Source organism: Saimiri boliviensis, chromosome 2 (genome assembly GCF_048565385.1).
Source record: "Saimiri boliviensis isolate mSaiBol1 chromosome 2, mSaiBol1.pri, whole genome shotgun sequence".
NCBI lineage: Eukaryota > Metazoa > Chordata > Mammalia > Primates > Cebidae > Saimiri > Saimiri boliviensis.
The window spans coordinates 986429-994403 of record NC_133450.1 but is presented as its reverse complement, the minus strand read 5'-3'; the positions used below and the strand labels follow the sequence as shown (position 1 = coordinate 994403).

General features: G+C 44.1%; 1 long non-coding RNA gene across 1 annotated transcript; it reads right to left on the bottom strand.

The window, feature by feature from the left end:
- Positions 1-1897: 1897 nt before the first annotated feature.
- On the bottom strand, positions 1898-7195 carry LOC120363143 (uncharacterized). Its single transcript, XR_005578822.2, has 3 exons — positions 7163-7195; positions 6047-6257; positions 1898-1961 (listed from the first exon to the last, which is right to left on the bottom strand). It is a non-coding gene; the product is annotated as an uncharacterized LOC120363143 (long non-coding RNA).
- Between the last annotated feature and the right edge of the window lie 780 nt (positions 7196-7975).

The following is a 7975-nucleotide window of genomic DNA, read 5'->3' as shown; positions in this document are numbered from 1 at the left end:
TTAAAATCAGCTTTGGTTTCAGAACTGATTTTTATTCATTTCTGAAAAATCTATCAGGTTTGACAAAATCCTTTAAAATGATTATCATATATCGCAATCTTTAAATAGGTATTTTGATTCTTCCTACAGAAATTCAAATTTATTCAGTTGAACCCACATTTGAAAACTCTATTTTTTTTGTAATGACCTCTGAACAGAGAGACGCTGCCATTGAGCAGGCCTCTGGTATAGCAAACATGGTCCATTCAGGAGCTGTGAATATAGCTCTAGGTGAGCCCCTGAATCCGTTCATGGTAGATTATGCTAAATAGTGAGATGTTGCTGGAGGTGTGGATGAGGACGTTTGTTGTTGCAATCCTTCTTTGCACCTTATTTTAAAGAAAATATGAAACATTTTTCTGGTTGCATTTTTAAATCTTTAAAATGGAGGGGAAGAATAGGGCAGGGCATTGTTATGTTCCTTCTGACCCTTCAGTGTTATAAATTCAACATATAGACTGACAACCGAAATCAATGGTGGAACACGGTTCTTTTCCTTTTTTTTTTTTTTTTTTTTTTTTTTTGTATCTGTTCAATGAAAATAAGAAGGTACAACCCAAGTTTTGTACTCTGACTAGAGGGATTGCACTTCAAGGTCTGAAAGTAGGACTTTTACCTTAAAAACAACAACAAACAAAAACTATCGCACAGGATGGATAAGAAGATTCTTAAACAGTTTTGTGTGGATCTTGTTGGTGCTGAACTATATGGCATGAGCCTTATAGATTGTAAAATAGAGATAGTTGGAGCTAAAGTACAGAGCTAAAATTTTTTAAACTTTATTTGCTGTTAAATTCTGTGAAGTTTCAGTCATCTAAAATAAACATACACAAATATGAAAATAAAATAAAATTCTATGTTTTTGATGAATGCTAACCTTCTGATGTTGCCTTCTAAGCAAATTGAAAGCGCCTTCTACGGAATGAGGCAGAGAACAGATACTTGGCTGAATGAAGTACTGCAAAAGACTCTCATGCACTTTGAAGAAACACTTAAATTACTGTCATATGATTTCCATTCTTGTTAGATTTTTCTTAAATAGATGACAAAATGCCTACAGAGAGTGATATTTCGGTTAATATCGTAAATGTATTTTCCAGAATGACATTCAGCTAAATATGTCTGTATGTGATTTACTCCATAGGTACCTGATGAACACATTCTTGTCAGATTGGGTACAGACGCTAAACACTATGTCAAGGTCATTGCTAGTCATTTATATTTCTTAGGGTAAAAGTGAAGTGATTTGAACTATCAAACTAATTTATCAATGTATCAGATAAACCCAGTTTCAGAATGATTAAGAAAAACTGTTCGGCCAAATAATGTGGCTGATCGACAGTGGTACGATTTCTAGCCTGGGGGTTTAAAATGGACTTAAAGTTCTGTTTTGTGTTTTATTTCTGAACTTGCCGCTTTTGCATTCTTTGAGTTTTTTTTCCAATTGAGACAGAGCCTCACTCTGTTGCCCAGGCTGGAGTGCAGTGGTACGATCTCGGCTCACTGCAACCTCTGCCTCCCAGGCTCAAGCGATTCTTTTGTCTCGGCCTCCCAAGTAGCTTGGATTGCAGGCGGCTGCTACTATGCCCGGTGAATTTTTTTTGTATTTTTAGTAGAGATGGGGTTTCACCATGTTGGTCAGGCTGGTTTCGAACTCCTGACCTTAAGTGATCCAGCCACGCTGGCCTCTCAAAGTGCTGGGATTACAGGCGTGAGCCACTGCAGCCAGTTGAAATCTCATTTCAATCCCTGTGAATCTGAGCTGGACTTTACTTGCTTTCACCAGTAACGTCCAGAAGGGATGCTCTGTGATGCTCACAGCCGAGACAAAGGTGATGCAGCTTCTGCCTCGTTCCTGGGGATAGTTGCCTCTGTGGGATTGAGCTACCGTGTAAGAAGATAACCAGTCGGAGGCCACCATGCTGGAAGAAACCAAAGCCACATGAAGAGTAAGTAAGCTGATTGCTTTAGCAAAATACTCCATACTGATAGTGACTGTCCACTTCTTGCTTTTGTGAATGCAAGCTGTTTTTGCAATAGTCTCACACTGAGTGCCAAAAACTATTGTTTTGGTTGAATGCATTCTCTTGATCCTTCACTACCTGGTCCTAGGAATTTGTTAAATGCTCCTCATTTCTGTTGCAATATAGTCTGCAGTGACCTTGATCATCTTGACATGCTATAGAACATCATCCATTATATTAATGACAGAATAATAATTGGACTTGGTTTTTAGGACAGAGCAAGTATGCTGCTTTGAAATACTTCACGCTGAAGGATGAGAGCTGAGCCCTACAGAGTTCTGGAAGCCTGCCATGTGAGGGAATGTTTTAGAGGCCCAAAGATCTAGGAGTACATTGAGACATCCTAGCAAAGGGATGTTTTGCATTTCCTACCACTAAGAGAGAGGGACAGCAGGGACAGCACTCAGTGGGCTGCCTGGAACTCTTGAGGCAAAATAAAAAATAAAAAAATACTACCCTTGAGAATAATGTTCTGGTCCATGGTACCAGAAGACTACTGACTTTGAGGAGGTCGGAGGAAGTATGTGAATATCCTTTTGAAGACTTAACAGGGGCCGGCGCGGTGGCTGATGCCTATAATCCTAGCACTTTGGGAGGCTGAAGTAGACGGATCACCAGAGGTCAGGAGTTCGAGACCAGCCTGCCCAACATGGCGAAACCCCATCTCTACTAAAAATACAAAATTAGCCAGGTGTGGTGGCGCATGCCTGTAATCCCAGCTTCTCAGGAGGCTGAGGCAGGAGAATCACTTGAACCCAGTAGGCAGAGTTTGCATGGAGCCAAGAATGCGTTACTGCACTCCAGCCTGGGCAACAAGAATGAAACTCTGTCTCAAAAAAAAAAGGGGGTGCTTAGCAAGGCATAAGCTTAGGAATGACACCTTGCATGGCTGGGTCATTGTCCTTGAGGATGCAGTATGTTTGTTCAACCAATGATCACTATATAAAATCCCTGTGCTGTTTCCCCAGCATCTGGAATACACAGAATGGTCATTAAAGCATGCAAGTAAGGTTGACTTAAACACACTCCCTTTGAGCCATTAGTGGCGATTATGTTTTTAATTCTCATAACTTCAGATTACCAGCCTTGGTCTCAGGGTGTGTGTACAGAGGGAGACAGTCTGTGTTCCACTGCATCAGTGCGGTGTCACCTGAGGACATGGGCATCTCCATGCTGCCAGATCAGAGGCCAAAATGGGAATTATTACACTGACGGGGATAACTGACTTGATGAAGAGTTGGACTTGCTGCCACATAATGGGCCCCAAACGGAGATGTCTGGAACTTGGGGGAGTCACTCGGGCACCCCTTCGTGTTTCTGTGCCTGGTAATAATAGCGGAGAAGCAACTGAGGCACCCGTGGCCTGACGAGGGCAAGGTAATCAGGGCTCAGCCTCTCAGAGATGAAGGTCTGGCCATTCACTGAGCAAGCGACGGTGACTAGCTGAAGGGCTGGCCAAGGACGGGGAAACCGAGACGAGGCAGTAGAGGAGAGGGGTCGTGGGTACAGATCACGGCCTTGAGACCAGCTGCGGCAGTGAAGACGGTGGCGTGTTCCACACACCCTTCTATTTTCAGTCATTTTGGAAGATTGCAGCCAGCTACAACCCCGAAATGTCAGTAAGAGAGCAAACGCCGGGTGGGCATGAGAGGATCTGCTGAGAGCAAGGAGTGGACGTGGCAGTCACTATTACTGATGCCCAGCCCACGGCCCAGCGGTTAGTTCTGAGCCCGCAGCGGGAGTAGCCTGGAAGTGCTGAGGCCGTGGCGTCTCCAAGGTCAGCCTTGAATCAGTGAGTTTCAAGAGTCAGAATACACGTGCTCCCACCTTCCCATCCCTCGGTGAATTCCTTCTGAGACCTGCTCTGTATGGCTTCTCAGAGGTTCCCCAGTGGAAGTGAGCCCCAGTTGCTTAGGAAAATACAATCTACTAATTAAGGCAGCTGTACAATTCCTAAGCCCCAGTTGCTTAGGAAAATACAATCTACTAATTAAGGCAGCTTTTCCCTTTCTTTCCCTCCCTCTCCTCACTCTGTCCCATGACGTTCCTGGGATCTCCACATAAATCATCTGTAATCAAATCTTTATCTGTCTGCATTTTGGGGAACCCAAAGAAAGACGTAAGTTTTTATCACGTTTGCCTATCTACGTTTATTTCTTATTTGCTACAAATATTATTAGTAATTTTCTTGACGAAAGTAATATGCTATCAGTTGATAGGCTTAAGAAATATATATTTATAGTGACACCTTCCATAAAATGGTGAAACCAATTTTAAAAAGTTATTTTCACTAGTTTATGAAAAATGAAGAAATTGAATTTTGAAAAACCGCAGCAAAACATCTGAACACCGTATAAAGAGGAATATTTCCATAACTGTAGAAATGGCTGGCAGGGCTATCAGCTATCCAGGGATTATTTCGAAATCTCAGTCATTGGCCAACTACTATGATCAATGAAATCAACATTTTCATGATGTAGACAAAAAAATGCATCATGAGTCAATTTTTTTCTTTTTTTGTTTTGAGGCAGGGTATTGCTCTTTCCCAGGCTAGAGTGCAGTGGCGTGATCTTAGCTCACTGCAAACTCTGCCTTCTGGTTGTGGCAACTCTCCTGCCTCAGCCTCCTGAGTAGCTGGGATTACAGGCATCCGCCACTGTGCCTTGCTGATTTTTTTTTTTTTTTTTTTTTTTTTTTTTGAGATGGAGTCTTGCTCTGTCACCAGGCTGGAGTGCAATGGTCCAGTCTCAGCTCACTGCAACCTCCACCGCCTGGGTTCAAGCGATTCTTCCGCCTCAGCCTCCTGAGTAGCTGGGATTACAGGCATCCACCACTGTACCTTGCTGATTTTTTTTTTTTTTTTTTTTTTTTTTTTTGAGACGGAGTCTTGCTCTGTTGCCAGGCTGGAGTGCAGTGGTCCAGTCTCAAGCTCACTGCAACCTCCACCGCCTGGGTTCAAGCGATTCTTCCACCTCAGCCTCCCGAGTAGCTGGGACCACAGGCACATGCCACCATGTCCAGCTAATTTCTGTATTTTTAGTAGAGATGGGGTTTCACCATGTTGGCCAGGCTGGTCTTGAACTCCTGACCTTGTGATCCACCCGCCTCGGCCTCTCAAAGTTCTAGGATTACAGGTGTGAACCACGGTGCCTGGCCAATAAGTCAGATTTAATGGGTGTATGTTTTTCCTTTAAAAGTTGTTTTAGTATCTAGGTTACTCAGCCCTTTATTTTTCATTTTATAGCACATTTTTTATATATACAAATACACATACACATACACATTAGCATTCAGACTTACATGCACACATCTTTTGGTATTTTAAATATTTTCAAAGTGTAGCTGTATATACTCATGCTTTCTTTCTTTCTTTCTTTCTTTCTTTTTTTTTTTTTTGATGGAGTTTTGCTGTGTCATCCAGGCTGGAGTGCAATGGCGAGATCCCGGCTCACTGCAACATCCACCTTCAGATTCAAGCAATTCTCCTGCCTCAGCCTCCAGAGCAGCTGGGATTACAGGCACGTGCCACCACCCCCGGCTAATTCTGTATTTTTAGTAGAGACGGGGTTTCTCCATGTTGGTCATGCTGTTCTCAAACTCCCAAACTCAGGTGATCCGCCCACCTTGGCCTCCCAAAGTATCAGGTTAACAGGCATGATCCACGGTGTCAGGCCCAGTAAAAACTTTTCTATTTTCAGCTGGTGTGGAGGCATGTGTCTAAGTCCCAGCTACTTGGGAGGATCATTTGAGCCCAGGAGGCTGAGGCTGCTATGAGCCATGATCACATCACTGCACTCCAGCCTGGGTGACAAAACGCAACCCTGTCTCAAAAAAAAACAAAAAACAAAAAACAAAATTATTTGTAAAAAGGATGAAAGGGTTCTTAATTTCATCATTCACGTAATTTCTTAATCCTTGGTACTACCACGCCCTTCTGGAGAAAGCTAAGGACCCAGGGGTGATCCCGCTAGGGAAGGCCTTACCTCTTTACAGAGAGGAGTCCGTCCAGTACACTTGGGCTGCTGGTAACTCTTTGGTAGGGCTCGATAGCTGGAGTCCAGTCGTTTACAAGAGGCGTAATCTATCTCCATGGCAATGCCCTCTGTGGCTCGCTCCTTTGGAAAAGTTTCCAGATGTACAGACTCCTTATAGCCCAGAAAGTTTTTAAACCAATTAAACAACTCAGGGAATTTCCTGAAGAATCAAAGCAATAAGCGACAAGCAATCAGAGGCATGATACAGTTATCCTGAGGTGTGACCACCACCATCTGGTTTCAGATCAGAAACCTGCTACCAGGGACAAATTCTTTCCTGCCTAAGAAGCACTGCTTCTGAGCATCTGGTTTCCCCTTTTTCTAATAAAATGCTCTCAGATCAGTTAAAAGTGGTGATAAAACAGTTTTACTGAAACCAGGCAAAATAACAAGCCATTCTTTTGATCAAAAATATTGCTTTAATGTTCACATAATTCTTAGGTTGTCAAATACAGAAAAGGTTCTGGAACTCTGGGAGAGAAAAGGCTGAGTGTGGTGGCTCAGGCGTGTAATCCCAGCACCGTGGGAGGCCGAGGCAGCCAAAGCACCTGAGGTCACAAGTTTGAGACCAGCCTAACCAACATGGAGAAACCCCGCCTCTACTAAAAATAGAAAATTAGCTGAGCATGGTGGTGCATGCCTTTAATCCCAGCTACTCAACAGGCTGAGGCAGAAGAATTGCTAGAACCCAGGAAGCAGAGGTGGCAGTGAACCGAGATCGCACCATTGCACTCCAGCCCGGGCAACAAGAGTGACTGTCGATCTAAAAAAAAAAAAAAAAAAGATTCCAGAACTCTGGGAGAGATTTTTCTCGATAAACATCCAGCACTGGTCAGAAGATCGGGAGGCCACCAGTCTTAGACATTAGTCAATAAACACTTACTGCCCTCACTCTCTTCTCACCCTAGAGTTGGACTAGAAGACTTCTCAGGACTCTTTTGACACTAACATTTGAGTCAACTGACCTGTCTCTAGTAAATTAACTGTCTGTCACCCACTCTCACAAATCAAATACTACCGGGCCTCCATAACACGCATCAGAGCTGAGCCCCTCACTTCACGTACCCCAGGAAAGGAGAGACTAGCTGCACAAGAGGCTGAGTTGGGAGGATTGCTTCAAGCCGTTGCCACACCACTGCAGACCAGCCTGGGTAACACAGTGAGTCCTAATGTAAAAGAAAGAAGGGAGGAAGGGAGGGAGGGGAGAAAGAATAAAGGGCTGGTCACAGTGGCTCACACCTGTAACCCAGCAGTTTGGGAGGCCGAAGTGGGCAGATCACTTGAGTAAAGGAGTTGGAGATCAGATGGGGGAATATGGCAAAACCACATCTCTATGAAAAATATAAAAATGTCGCCAGGTGTGGTGGTGTGCACCTGTGGTCCCAGCTATTCAAGAGGCTGAAGTGAAAGGATCGCTTGAGCCCAGCAGACTGAGGCTGCAGAGAGACGTGATCATGTCACTGAACTCCAGCCTGGGTAACACAACGAGACCTAATCTCAGTAAAAACACAAAAAAGAAAAGAGAAGAAAATATGGCTGCACACAGTGGCTAACGCCTGTAACACGGCACTTTTGAAGGTTGAGGTGGCCAGGTCACCTCATTTCAGGAGTTCAAGACCAGACTGGTCAATGTGACAAAACCCATGTCTACCAAAAATACACATAGTTAGCCAGGCATGGTGGGGTGCAGCTGTGGTCCCAGCTGTTCAAGAGACTGAGGTGGGAGGATCGGTTTAGCCCAGGAGGTTGAGGCTGTAACATGCCGGGGTCATAGCACTGCACTCCAGCCTAAGCAACAGAGAGACCCAATCTCAATAAATAAATAAATAAGAAAAGGGGGCTCATGCCTATCAGCCCTTTGGGAGGCCAAGGTGAGCA